The sequence below is a fragment of the Rhododendron vialii genome, chromosome 10a (assembly GCF_030253575.1).
Source record: "Rhododendron vialii isolate Sample 1 chromosome 10a, ASM3025357v1".
Taxonomy (NCBI): domain Eukaryota; kingdom Viridiplantae; phylum Streptophyta; class Magnoliopsida; order Ericales; family Ericaceae; genus Rhododendron; species Rhododendron vialii.
The window spans coordinates 39,246,013-39,259,685 of NC_080566.1; positions in this window are offsets into that span (position 1 = coordinate 39,246,013).

Below are 13,673 nucleotides of genomic sequence, written 5' to 3' on the forward strand. Positions count from 1 at the left end.
GTGCTAAAATTTTATTTTTTTGATAATTTTATCTTAAATAGTCATAATGGAATTTTGGCTCGAAGGGCTTTCAATGGGCACCCTAAGATAGTCATGAAATTAAATAAAGAGTCTTAGGATACTTATTAAAAGGCCTTAGAGACAAAAATTTACTATGACCAAGTAGGATAAAATGATCATAAAAATAAAATCTTCGCACCGGACCAATTTGAAAAATGGAGCACTTAAATTTTTAATCACATTTTTAATATATTATATATTTAAAAAATATAGTTAAAATATTAAGTGTTCCAATTTTCAATCCGTTTGAACCAGTGCGAAAATTTTATTTTTCTGATAATTTTATCTTAAATAGTCATAATTGAATTTTGGCTCGAAGGGATTTCAATGGGCACCCTAAGAGAGTCATGAAACTAAATAAAGAGTTTTAGGATGCTCGTTGAAAGGTCTTAGAAACAAAATTTTATTGTGACCAAGTAGGATAATAAAATCTTCTTACCGGTTTAACCGAATTAAAAAATAAAGCACTTAATTTTTAATAACATTTTTCATTTGTGAACGTGTGTGCCGGCGTGTGTGAACGTGTGTGCATGTGCATAATAAGTGCCACATAGGACAACGGTGCCACGTAGGACAAACACCCTTCTGTTTATTATATATATATATATATATATATACACACACACAAAAACTAGCAACAAACAAAGAACTTTAGGAAACAAAAAGGACAGCAAATCCAATATTAGTCATGGGATGGTGAAGATTCACGTACTCAACCCTAAGGAGTTGGTTTAATTTGGTGGTCTATGTACGCCTAGACTTAGGGGTTTGCTTCTCACAAGGGTTTCAAGTTCGAGATTTCTCAGGTGCTATCAACTTTTTCTGCGGAGATCATTTTATACAGAGCTTTGCTTTGATTTTAATTAATTGGACATCCCGCAAGTTGGCGGTGAAATTGTGCCAATAAGATTAATCGAGATTTGCGTAAGCTGGCCGGAACACCTGAGTTATAAAAATAGCAGAACATCAAGTTGGATGTCGTTTCTGAACATAAGACAAGAGGTTCATATGGTCATAATAAGCCCTTCAATATTATTGAATTGAATTGAATTAAATGCAGAGACAGATTTATGTGCTAGGGGAGATGGCTTGAACGTCCAAAGCGGCCGGGCACACATGCGGCCATGTGATCTATCGAATCCCTTTCCAACTCATAAGACATGGCTGAAAATTAGTATATGCTAACTGCTCATGGAGCTAGCAATATATATATATAATATATTGCTGCATGGCTTCAATGCTCCAAGGCAACAACCTTTTGCATGTGATTGATTTTTAGGGTGTTGAAATAATTAATGTCTATGAGCTTACCACTGGGAGGTTCGTGATAACATCAATTAGGCTTAATTTAGACAATTATAACATCATCTTAATACCGAGCAAGCCTCGATCAAGGTTTTAAACAAAAATCGTTACGTCACCTATTGATGGTTAAGAATTGGTGTTTGCAACCTCTGATATCGTTACACTCTACTGTACTCGTCCTACCAGGGACGGAATTAGGATTTCGTAAACTCGGGGGCCGAACTATGAACAACAAGATTTCAAAATTTCACGATTCTCAAATCTAATAGTTTGTTTGGTTTATTTTGAGGAAGATTTTTTCGGTAATGAGTTGAGAGAGATATAAAGGAAAAGGAGATTAATAATTAAAGTAAAAACTTATCGAGACCGTGTGCAAAGAGATAAAATGGGTTTTGGGACCCAAAATGAACACATTCGTAAGACATTTAAATGTCTAAATAACACCCAATACAAAATACAATGTTTAGGCGTTCACAAAAAAAAAAAAAAAAAACTAATACTAAAATTAAAATTTCACAAAAAAAAAAACGATTCCCAAAGTAAATATTGCTCCTCCTAATTAAGTACTCAATATATACTTCACCGCTAGGTACTGCCTCAATTACTTTGGCTAAAAAAGTATAATTTCAAAATATTTACAACCGCTACACACGATTTCCGTTACGTATTATAATTGATACTCAAATTACCGCGGACATACGGTACCATTAGTGTTACGGGCGCGCTGCCGCTACGCAGCATCTTGGCGCAATGTAGGAAGCAATTGTTAATTAATTTGACTAGCTAATTGATCAGGCTGATTCCGCGCAACAACTCCGGCAAAATTCCTGACCAAGTAATGGTTTTATTCGCAATTAATGTTGTATGTTGTCCTGTCCAAAATGCCAATTCGATCGTATATATGTCTATTATTATTATATGTACATTCCCAGATTCCTGATCAATCGTGGGTTTATTAATTTGATTATTAATTGTTTATTCAATAATTCAAGGTTCTGATCTCGATCATCATATAAGAAACAGTCGTTCATAAATTAATAATAATCTCCTCCGTAGTTTGCTCGCATCCGCAATTCTTGTTAATTCTTGATGATCACATGCATCATCATCACCTAAAAGCAATTTCATTGTCTGTCGATCTGAACCCAATTAACATACCAGCAAGGGCAGTTAAAACTGTTTTTTTTCATCGTAAAGCTTTTTTAAGGGGTCTTAATTAGACTCTTAATCAACTGAAAGGACAACGTACTTTAGTATCAAATTAAAAATGCTACTTAACTAAGCAAATTAGTGATAATTTTTTAATGCCAACCGGTAGAAGTACATTCCAAGAGTTGCAATAATGGAATTGGGATACCTATAGCGACCTGCGCTGGAGCATCCAACGCTCCAAAACCCCATCGTAATTAGGCCAAATCAGGCACAACGTTTAGCCCTAGCTCCTCCCCTCCTATGTTACCAATCGTTATATGAGGTCTACTTTTGGTCACTCACAATTGATCCGAACCGATTAATAATTCGAGTGATCTCGTAAAAAATAAGTTTAATCGGATGAATGTAAACAATCATATATGCTATTGATCTAAACTGCAGATATTGAAGGACTTCTTGAGAAGAATATTCATTAAAACAATTATCTTGATCAATCGATATCGCTACATATTACAACAATTCATAATTTTTTCGTTTTGATACATATTGATATCCGCTTCAAATAATTTTTTTAATGAATGCTCTAGCAAAAATAGCTCGCTACAAGCCCCTCGATTCCTGTATTAATTAACTGGACACGACATCAATCATGTGAGTTCTGATACTACCAGATCAAACCCAAGGAAGAAATTAATAAACTAATAATGGAACCCTCTTATAAATATTAAGGGCTGTTTCATTGCTAGATTCCCAATAACTTCTCTCTCATACCCCCCACACGGTCATCCTAAGGAAGCTAGACCAACATGAAAACCAGCTATCTATGCGTGCCCAAGTTCAAACTCTCCACCACCACCTCCACCTCCTACGGCAGAAACAACCGCCGGCTGTCGCCAATGTCGCTGCTGGACCGCCTCCGCCAAGCCGTGTATCGGATAATCATGTTAAACGCTCTCTGCAAGACCAACGTCCAACAAACTGATCATGGATCAGCTGGTGGTTCTGATCAAGTTCAAGCCCGTGGTGGTAGATGTGGCTATAATTACCTATACGACCCTCGTCACAACGAAGCCGTGGCCGACTGCATTGAGTTCATTAAGAAGACGGGGATTGCGGCGGAGGAGAACCGCGACTCTAGTGCTAGTGGTGGCTCCATCGACGCTGCCTCTGAGCTCGTCTTTACGGTGCCAGTTATGTGATTTATCTCTACCCGTCTTATTGCACTGCCGTTGCTAGTGAATCAAATCTTTTTTGTTTTGTTTTGTTTTCAAATTTGGTTAGTTTTTGACAACCGCATCACTGGCTAGCTTGCACTCAATCGACTAATTTCAGGATCTCAAGGCTAACGGCAAGACAAACTCTCCATTGGCTTCAAGGTTTGGAATGCTTTAATTCCGTGGGATTGGACATGCAACCTTATAGAGAACAAACTCTTTTTCTTTCTCGTGGTCACTTGATCAAACCCTTGGGTTTAAATTTGGTTACTTTGTAAATTGAGGTGTAAAACTGATTACAGGGAATTGTAGACCGTTTTTCCTCTTGTTCTTTATTTCGTCTTGGGTTTGAGGTTCCGAAAAAAGTGTGCACCAAATTTAGTAGTATATTTTACTACTAAAAGTGATGCTTTTTTCAATGGAGGACTCTCTCTCTCTCTCTCTCTCTCTCTCTCTCTCTCTTTTGATTGCGGAAACCTTGCCTGAGAGGTGAAGGAGGCTTTCCTATTATTGATCATTAGTTTTTCTTTTTTCATGATCCAATTGACCAATTATAGGGAATCTCGGCAATCTCGGATCTTAACGGAGTAATGGACGGTTCAAATTTGTATGCGCTTAGATTTAATCCTAGCCGTTTGTTGATTTGTCTATTATGCATCCACAGTACTAATGAAACACCCTAAGCTAATTAAATAAAATTAGTTCTTAATTAGCCTGGTATCATGTTCTTGTTATAGGAAAAATGTACTCTCTTCGTCCTTAAATAAGTGTTCAGCGCGCAAAACTAGGCATTACAAAATATGCATGTTTTTCATTAAAAATTTTAATTTTTTTTCACAATTTAATAGAACTTATTGATATCTATTGATTTGTGAAAAAAATTGATTTTTTAAACGAAACAAATGCATCTTTTTGAAGGTCTAGGTTTGCGCGTCGGACACTTATTTAGGGACGGAGGGAGTAATATATATCCTTTTCATACATGCAAAGATTAAGAATATCTTGTTCTTGATAACCTATCTGGCTATCTCCCTATAAAATTTGGCAACAACATTATTTCTATACGTTCTAATAATTAAAAGGCTATGCAATTTTTTTTTTTGTCACAGAACTTGTGCCATAAATTAAAAAAAGAAAGAAAGAAAAAACCTCCAAGAACTTGCCATCCAAACTACACTGGGCCTTTCAAAACAACACTGAGCCGTGGCAGGAGAGATCAATCATCTCAATGTCAGGCCCATAACCTTCGGCCCCTATCTTCCCAATGTCCCCCTCAAACCAGCACTGTGGGTTTGGGAGCCTGGGCCTAGACTAAACTTAAACGGGCCCTAACCTTAGGCCCATATGCACGAAATTACTAACATTTAACAACTCCATTATGCTCTTTCTTTAACAGCAAACGAGGGGTCACTTTGGCTGAGAATCCATTATGCTCTTCTTCACTTCAACTAGGGGTGGCAAATGAGCGGATTTGGGTCAAATTGGGTAAGTTATAAGTGGGTTATTTAGAACCAATTAGTTATGAGCTTAATTATCCTTACCCGACCCGACCCATTTATTTAAAACCAAACCCAACCCGCCCATGAACCCAATTATACAATTTTTTTTTAATCCTGAACATCATTAACCCAATTACATACAATGAGTATTAAAATATACTAACCACCGGATTTTATAGAACAAAAATACTGTTTGGTCACGTGTTTATTTATATTCAGTCGAATTAGTTCTTACGTTTATGTTCATCAGTCTTTCCCGGATTATATAGGGTTGCAAATAAACCGAGTTGCTCGCTAGCAATTCGAGGCTAGGATCATCTTGACGCGGCTTGACTCGTTTAGTAATCGAGTTGAACTCGGGCTCAAGTTATAGGCTCGTGTAAAAAATGAGCCGAGCTCAACACTCTAAAGCTTGGCTCGGCACGACTCAAAAAACTCGACTTGTTTGCATCAGCGCTTTCGGCAGCTCGTTTATAAAAAACTTGTTTAGCAAATGAACCGAACTCGGCTCGTTAAGGCCGGACCAAACTTGAACACTACAAAACTCGGCTCGTTTGCACCCCTGGCCGGATGCATAACATGAACCGCTCAAATTATAGTTTTAAATCTTGAGTGGAGCCAAAGAAATGGGTGTTATGCTCAGATCATAGTAGTTTGGGAGTGAGCTTAACCAAAGGAGCAATTTCCAAATTCTAGAGAGAGAAATAAACAAACAGAGACGAAATGCAAGGAAATTTGAGAAGTTACACTAGTAACGAAGACGAGATCAGCTATGGAGATCACTCGGTGTCAGTGAGAGAGGGATGAGATTGTTTCATGAAGGTTTTCTTTGTTAGGTTATTATATTCATGATTTATTGGGTCATTTAAATTGACCCAATTAATAAATGGGTTAGATGGGTTGGACCCATTATAACCCAACTAAAAATGAGTTGTGTTAGGTCTATTTTCTTATATATGAATTTGGATTGATTAATAGGTATAAGTTCAATTTGTCACCCCTAACTTCAACTGAGAAGGGGAGAGAGAGAGAGAGAGAGAGAGAGAGAGAGAGAGAGAGAGAGAGAGAGAGAGAGAGAGAGAGAGAGAGAGAGAGAGAGAGAGAGAGGGAGAGAGAGAGAGAGAGAGAGAGAGAGAGAGAGAGAGAGAGAGACGTGGGTATGTGAATGAAGGAAAGTTTGACAAATGAAATGTTGAAGGTCCCATTACTAATGAAGGGTCGGTTGTTGGAAACTTGGAATTGAATGAACATGAGCAATGTTCATGTTCGAGAATCTCTATAGCCCTTTATGTGGGCCAAAATACTTTTAATATCAGTACATGCGGAACACGAGATTTTAGCTTTGAACTTGACATAGGTACAATAAAATCTCCTCGTATAAATACTACAAATAGTAATTAATATTATGTGACGAGATAATACTTCCTGGCTCACAAAGTATCCCACACTTCTATTTTACGTACCAAACGACAAAGAAATGTTGAAGGTAGTGTAACAGCAGCAGGAAAATGGGAAAAGAAAGAAACCAACTTGGCAATTGTAGGTAGGTTCGCAAATAGTACTTACACGAAAAAGGATAAAAAGCGTGATGGCAGGACATGGGGCTCATTTTACTAGTAAGGGACATTACGTACTTGAATCCCCAAAAAGCTTTCAAGATATCCTTTCCTTTGGATCCACAACTGTAGCAAACCAACCACTCTCCATAGTTTCTTTTTCACATCCATCTCTCTCTCTCTCTCTCTCTCTCTCTCACTCTCTATCACACACACTCTCTCTCTCACACACAAGGGCCCCACTGCAGTGCCCTAAAAGACATTAAGGTCATCAGTTGCCGTAAAGTACGAAGAATTGTCAAGCCAAATTAATGAAATGCATCCATGGAAATCTTCTTGATAGAGATTCTGGGATTTTTTAATTATTTTTTGTTTACATTAATGTGGGCTACTCGTATTTGTGCATATTTTTTTGTACAATATATTTGTGCATACGAAGTCACGAAGACAATGCACTATGCAAATCCTCTTTAGCTAGTCTAGGATTGAGTTTTGCATCTAGTATCTCAGTGCAGGACATGTGATAAAGTAATTAGATATATTACGTAAAGACGTAGATGACACAGTGGACATAGTATATCATATTATCATTTGTTTATTGTATCCGAAAGCATCTCCAATGTAAAATCCTAATTTTTTGTTACAATCCAAATTTTTGGCTAGTCAAATGGATCAAATTACCACTCTACTGGATAAGCTGGAGACTTCTTTAAACATGTCCTTTATAATTAGAGATGTCATCATGACTGTATGTAGTGTAATTATATTATTTTTGGAAAATGATAGAAATGCATAGTGTATTGTTTTGATCATCTTTTAGGGAGGGCGTGAGGGGATAGACAAAACCAAAAAGAAAAATGGTGGGGCCAACTACTATATATTTCTAGATTTTGTCTTCAGGATTTGATTTCTGGACTTCATCTTATTACTATCAATACACTCCACAATTTGTCCTCTGCTATTTAAAATTACACACAATTATACAATTCTCTATGCACACTAGAAATCAAATTGTAAAGTTTATTTATTGATAAAGAAATATATAGAGTACAAAAAATCCTTTTCCTTGTCTTCGTACATATACATACATACATACATATATATATATATTTATAGCCGCAAAATTTTATTAAGCTTAAGAATCACAAGTTTAGGGACAACACATTTACATCTCAAGAACTCAGCAAAGAAAATTTGCCAACCAAAACAACCTATCCTTAATTTTTTTTTTTTTTTTTTGATCCGCAACCTATCCTTAATTAGATGTGACTATTAGTCCATCTTATAATAATATCTCTTGGTTTTTAAAGGGGATGTTTGAGGTTTGAGTTATGAAGGGACATCGAACTTCTTTTTTTTTTTTTTTAATCAAACAGAATAGATTAACATTACGCTAAGCGAATAAGTTCAAGTTGCAATAACAACATTACATACAATAACTAGCGAAACCAGGCAAAACAAACGCCTATCCTAATTAGTTCTAAGATGGCCCACACCACGGGCTTCAGCAATGACGAATTCCCTAGCAGCGCCGGGAACATTTCTGGTAACAATGAGATCTTCCTATTGTTGAGAACCAAGGTGGACTCTCTGTCTGATTAATTAGCTTGACGAAAAATGTGGAAGATGGTTGAGTTTGTCCCAGTTGCTACTCTTCGCGCTTCCTCCACAATGTGACGTTGATCGAGGGTGATCTGGAGGAGGCCCATCTCGGATGTATTGGACTGCAACACTGGAGTTAGACTCAATCTTCACATTTGCCATGCCTTTTTGCAGGATGATGGTAAGCCCTGTATATAGTGCCCAGATTTCAGCTTCAAGGTTGCTGCTACTAGCTGCCTTTCCATAGAATCCAAGGATCCAGATACCACTGCTATCTCAGAAGACTCCCCCAAACCTAGCTGTCCTGGTGGATTAGTAGAAGCACCCATCCGTATTAAGCTTGATTTCACTTGCCAAAGGGTGATGCCAATTAATAATATGACCAATACAGGATGCATTTAAATGAGAAATCTTAAAAGCCTCAAAAATTTCCTTAGCATAATTAGATACAGCCTTTTTACACACAGAAGATATTGTTTCCAGATTGTCAAAACATTTTTCGTTACGAGCCTTCTAAATCTGCCAAAGGGAAACAAATAAAAACAGTGCTCCAAGTTTGCTTAGTATCCAAATGAAAGGAAGCTTTAGATTTAGCATTAGACAGAATCCAATCCAAGCGCGGCTTATCAAGACTCCCATTAAACCAAGTAATAGAGCGAAGACAGTGCCAAAACAACCCATTAATTTCACTCCAATTTCGCATTGATGTATACATTGTTGGCAAAAACAAAAACAACCTCTCTTTTTTTTCTTCCCCTTTTTTGATCGGCAACAAGATTTTATCTACACAGTTTTTAAAAATTAATCCTTTCAGAAACACCCCATCTAGCACAAGTAAAGAGCTTTGTTCTCAGGAAGCCTTAAAATTCCTTGAGGTATAGAGGAAATCCCTGTCTTCATACATTCTTAACACATTCACTGAAACTTTAAATCCACTCTATCAACTATCCAGGCCGAACATTAATATGCTATTGATATGTTAAATTTGGCTTCGAGTTTTGTTACAGCTACACATACGCGAATAGTATCTCTTAGTATTTGTGCAAGTAGCCAAGTACCAGTAAGTATATGTACATTTTCTTTTAATCATGTTTATGTATATATTTTACATGACGTGTAGAGTGATTTTCTCTTTTTTCAAAATTTCCTCACTTCTGCCAATATACTACTGCTACAGTACTCCTACATTGATGCCTAACCTTGATGGAATTAGGGCAAGGAGAATGTTTCAGTCTCCCAGCTGAGACCACTGTAGTAAGTCAAGGATTGGGCTCAAGATGCAAGTGGAGTGGAGAGAGAGAGGGTCATTGGGATGCCCAGCCCAGTACTTGACAAGATTGATTTGTGATATTTACGATGTGAAGTGAGAGAAGCCCCGACTGGTTGGTGGGTTTGCTACTTATATAATTAACCATAATTTGGAATTAAATCGCAAGAAAAGAATTTTTTGAAAATCTCTTAATCCTAAAGCAGATGTCATGAAACGAGATGTGTAATTAAGCTGATCCAAACAACATTGACCATGGAATAAATTAAGTGAGGAAGAGGTTCAAATTTCAATAGTTTTACGCTTTTTTTTTTTTTTGGTCGTTGAAAATAACGGCCGCATGTAGTCCCAATTCTCCTCCTTTTTCTCAGTTTCATCATTCATTTTGTCCACTTTTTCCCTTAGTTTTCTTTTCACTTGCATAAGAGTACTCCAGTGAGTATTGCAGTTGCAGGGGAAGGATTAAAGGAACTCTACTACTTTATCCAGTGAAGTGTACAATCATTGTGAAATCTCTTCGTCATTGTACTTGTAAGATACCCCCCATTTCCATCCTAGTAATTTACGCACTGTAGCCTGCCTAGGGAGGGACGCTAGCTACCCTCAACACCCAACTCGAGTAATGCTAGATATAAAGAAAATTTATCTCGAAAGTGTCCCAATAAAAATAATCAGTGGTTGAGATTTATTTTGATGATTGAATTTTATACATCAAAGTGAATCTCAATTATCAATAGTTGTTTTTTTCGGGACACTTTCAAAATAAATTTTCTTTGTACCTAACATTTTAAGCCCATCTCTCATAAGTCCCTAGCTTTGGAAATAGAACTATGCTACAGTCACATATATTTACATTACATGCTCATTTAAACATGAAACATTCATTTCCATAAGTGTGCGGGTCTTAATATACTGTACAGAGTGTGAATAAAAAGGTCATTTTTGTTTGAAAATTCTGTGTAAGGAATCATATATATGCTTAGTAGAAAGAAGACATTCAAATTAAGGGGTGTGCAATATGGGTCGCGGGTTGAACGGCAGCGGTGGAGGGAAGAAGGGACCATCGGGGCACATGTCCCTACTATATATATTTTTTATTTTTTCATTGTTAGTTTTTAATTGAAATAGTAAAGGCACTGTTCCAGAAATCTTATTAAAAAATAAGCAGCTTATTTCACATTTTTAAACTCAAAAATAATATAAATGAAAATTGATTTTTCAATTTTTTTTGTATCATATAAAAGATCTCATCGAGAACTTTTAAACAAGATCCATATTGCATATTTTTAGATTTTAATAAGTTCATAATTTTTTAGATTGAAATTGCCTTCATAAAAAATAAGAAATTTTTTTATTTATTCCGGAACGGAGCCTAAGTAATAGCTTCTTCCTTCTTTCAACCTTTGGTTGAATATGTATTATTGGGGTCTTTTTCTTTATCGTTTTGTTTTTGTTTATGCTAGTTTTTTCTTTCTATCTCGATGTACTCTTTGTCAGAGTTTAGTAAAAAAATATCTATTGCCAATCAAAAAAGAATAATAATTTATTTCTTTGCAAAAAAACGTACATATCCAATTGGATATTTTGTTTACTTACTAAAAAATAGGATGAACATGATCTATTTCATTTGGGAATCATACAGGGTCCACCCAAATCATGATCTAAACTTTTTTTTTTTTGTAAGCATTAATCTTTTGATCAATTAATCCTCAAAAAAAATCATATGAATTGCACATTCGTAAATGCTTAAGCAAATTATATATATTTTTTGTCTAAAATCTATCCGATAATTTTGAAGCAAGACGCGTGTTATTCAATCAAATAGTACCAGATATAGGGATTAACTAATTTTTTTTCTTGAACTGTTTAACAATCAAGCCTTGCAGTGGATGTATTTTATTATCGAAGTAAAAACCCAAGGTGGACTACGCAAATTTGAATAATTTTTATACAAAATAACACTCTCGTACACTAGCCTAAAATTCCCCTTCATTTCTCACACCGCAAGACGCAAGCTACCTTCGCATCACCAATTAATTAACATCAACTCATGGGTGTGTTTATTGTTGTCGGAGCTTGGCTATCGTCGAAATTATCGTGACCTAGTGCCCCACTAATACGCATTCCTTGCTACGCTACTGTTGGACCGGTAATTAAAACTGACCGTTTATATCCCTCAATCATCTGGCTGACCTTCAAAATAATAATGGCTAGCTGTTGATAATAAATTTGAAGACACAATGTTTTGCTCACAAGTTTTTGTGTTCTTACTGTAGCAGGCCGAGCAAAATGGCTCGGACCATTTCCGAACGTGATCCAATAATCTCTTTTGACTCCAAGTCATCTTTTTCTCAACGTTCAGAACAGCAACCGTAGCCGAGGGTCCCCGTAGCCGAAGGTCCCGTTAATTACTACTTCCTTAAACGCTCTAGTCCCAGCACCCGCATGGGCGGGGAATACGTTCGTTTGGACAGCTGCCGAGGTCGCACGACATGCTCGGTTCCGAGCATGGCGTGGCCGACGATCCAGCCCGTCTACGTTAGAACAGTAGCCGTGGCAATAATGATGGTCGTGACGTCATCCAAACGGTTATGAGGATAATGATGGGGGCACGTGAAGGTGCCAGCTCATCTTGAAAACGGTTGCAAAACCCTCAACGTGATGTAAGAGTGACATCAGCCAACGCGTGTTGAGCGTTGGTGCAACCTTGGAGACCAAGCTAAGGGTTCCCTATAAATATCCCATTATGCCTACTTGGAGGAGGTACGCACAGAACAAACCCTAGCTCCTAATCCCTAATTCTTCCTTGCAAGTAAACTGACTCTTGCACCGGAAGGCCATCCCGGAGAACCTCCGGTGTGGTCTTTAGTCGTGTTTCGTTTTGCAGGACAGAGCAGGAAGCCAGGAGCTAACCTCGAGCCTACATTCAGAAAGTACAAACCACTCGGAACGGAGCCCCCACACTTACTGTATTAGATGCACTCGGTGCATTCGTGTTTGTAATTTCATTTTTATTAATGAAGTACTTACTCTTCCTATAAATTCAACTCATAAACTCAACATTTAGTAAATTCGATCTGTTTTCAATTTGAAAACATGGTAGCACGAGATCTAAATCGTAGGCTTAGCCAGATAGTCTTGTGTTTGTTCATGAAAAAAAAGAGCTTAATTATAAACATTGTGAATACTTAAAAGAAGAGTTCATCCAATGCAACATTAATCTCGTTCGATCGCAAGGCAACAGTTTAATCCTATATATGGATTTTTACACCCTCTACAATGAGGCTCAAGCTATTTCGGCTCTTGATGAGGCTCAAGCTGTTTGGGACTTCGAGAAGCCTATAGGTATTGGTTATGGTGGTGATCAGGAGGAGGACGCGATTAGGAGGATTGCTCAAATGGTGGAAGTTGATGAGGAGTGTTATAGAGCCATGTTGGCTTCGAACTAATGTTTTGGTTTTAGGAGTTGTGTTTGGGGCTTAGATATTTTGGGTGTTTGAGTTTTAGGTCTCTCTTTGGGAGTGGTGGTTTTCTTATTGTTGGTTTCTTGCCAATTTTGGATTGTTATTCTCTCCCTTCGGGTCTTTAAGGTATATGATTGTGGAGTGATGTCGCCTGTTTGTGAGGTTTCTTCCCTCGGCTTGATGCCTCGTTTAAGACCCTTTAATCTTTGTAATGTGTTTCGAAAGATTAATAAAAAAAATTTGTTGTTTAGAAAAAAGATTTTACACCCTCTAATCATGTTTGGACAGTGATAGCTCGGTTGATCTAAATGATTTTCTGGCCAGCAATTGTATTAGGAGGCTTGATCATGCCAAGTGATTTTTGAGACCAAAATCGTTAACGAACGGATACAAACTGAATTAATTCAGCCTAAATGCATGAGATTTTATGTGGCCAATTTACGCGCTTTGATGTTTTTCCTCATTAAAATGCATGTTTTGACAATTGCACAAAGGCAAGATTTTCATTGTGTATGAACGATTAACGATATACAATTACGCTTCTCCTCGATGTC